The sequence below is a fragment of the Gymnoscopelus braueri genome (assembly GCF_963280865.1).
Source record: "Gymnoscopelus braueri genome assembly, chromosome: 22".
Classification (NCBI taxonomy): domain Eukaryota; kingdom Metazoa; phylum Chordata; class Actinopteri; order Myctophiformes; family Myctophidae; genus Gymnoscopelus; species Gymnoscopelus braueri.
Genome location: NC_137624.1, coordinates 43,509,672 through 43,511,647, shown reverse-complemented (window position 1 = coordinate 43,511,647; position 1,976 = coordinate 43,509,672).

Genomic DNA, 1,976 nt, shown 5'->3' with positions numbered 1-1,976 from the left:
ACCTTTACACTGTCCTCTCCGCCACCCATGTCCACATCCGTTGCCACCTTCCCTTCTACTCCAGCCTCACCCCTTGCCCCACTCCCCTCCTCCCCCACCTGACTGGCGCTAGGACTGCTGCCTTCCTGAATGCTCACAACCTCACTCTCAATGTCACCAGTAACCTCATCCGCTACAGATTCACCACCATTCACCTGCCCTTCTACTCCAGCCTCACCCCTTGCCCCACTCCCCTCCTCCCCCACCTGACTGGTGCAAGGACTGCTGCCTTCCTGAATGCTCACAACCTCACTCTCAATTTCACCAATAACCTCATCCGCTACAGATTCACCACCATTCAACCCCTCTCCATTCTGTTGCTGTCCGTTCTCATCCCCCTCCCCCTCAGTCCTATCCTCCTGTCCCACAGCCTCTCCCTCCTTGCTCCCCTCCCCTGTCTCTCCCCCAGCAGCTGACTGCCCCCATGGATTAGCCCCGCCCCCTTTTTTCGCACCACTCGTCCCAGCAGCACTGGCTGAACTGGACGGCTGTACGTCTGGACACGTTCTAAATAAATGCCCCTCCGCCCCACATTCAAAACACTTCATGCTTTCTGTTGTGGCAAAAAGAGTGTAATCAAACCCCTCTACTTTTATTTTAAAATTTATTCTCATGTCCCAGGTCTTATCCATCAAAATCATGAAAACCGTTCTCCTATGTGACACCACATGCTTCAACGCAGGTGATTTACAGCCTGAAGGCATCTTTTTTAATTGGTGACACAACCTTCCCATATCGTGTCAACTCCCTCACAATAAGCTCATCTCTTATGAACGGAGGGACGTTTGACAGTGAGACCTTTGTGGCCGGTGTGGTGAGAGACGCTACTGACACAAACGTGTCTTTTATCACCACGCCTTTCACAACAACAGTGTTTGCTTTCTCCACACCGTCCACAAAAATCACCACTCCACCATTCATCCTGGCAGCAGACATTACACTCGCCGCTCCCACCACCTTTGCTACAGCCAAGCTGACCTCTTCCACAGAACAAGAGAAACTTGGCGAGATCTTAACGCCATGTTTCCTTGTCAAGTTTGTGAACTCCATGACGCCGACAGCAGCAGCCACTGCCGCGGCGCACAGAAGCCACAACCCCCGCTGCTTACAGCGAGGTTTAAACACTAACCAATGAATGAAAAACCACTTTAAAAAACAAACCAGCAAAGCATAAGCTCCGTAGAAAGTCACTCCACACCACCCGCTCACACATGCGAGAGAGAGAGAGAGAGAGAAAGAGAGAGAGAGAGAGAGAGAGAGAGAGAGAAGCAGCGTGTGTGAGGACTGGCTGTACAGGATTTTGACAGATAGTCCATGAGCCAGAGCCCCAAAATTGAGCAATGATTATCGAAAGAGTGGGCAAAACCATACCTATAATAAATTGTTCATAGGGTCAATATAAGTAAATAAATATATGATAACCTTTCCACAGGAGCAGCTTTTTTATATTTATCACACATTTTGTTATTTTCCCCATACGTACATGACAGGTGAAAACATGACAGAATTTAAAAAATCACACCCAGTGTGAAGTGGGCGGTGTGGTCACAGTGGTCATCACAGTGATGGAAGTTCACTTAAAGAAAAGTAATATTGTGGACCAACCATTGTACACCCCTAACTTAAAAAAAAACATAAATGTGTTTTTTTTTAAGTAAAAAAAAAGTTTATAAAAAAAACATAAATGTGTTTTTTTTAAGTGCATAGTCCTATTTATAGGGCTATGCACATGTGTCATGTTTCACTAGCCAATCACAGTCCTGAATAGACTGTGATTGGCCAATCACGGTGCAGGGTTAGGGGGGTACACTGGTGGCCAATCACAGTGCAGGGTTGGGGGGTGCAATTTCCAAACCTCACATATAGGGGCGGTTTCACCGCCCAAAAATAGTTATCATAATGAAACTTCCCCAGTTGATTACTTACATGAAGACAAT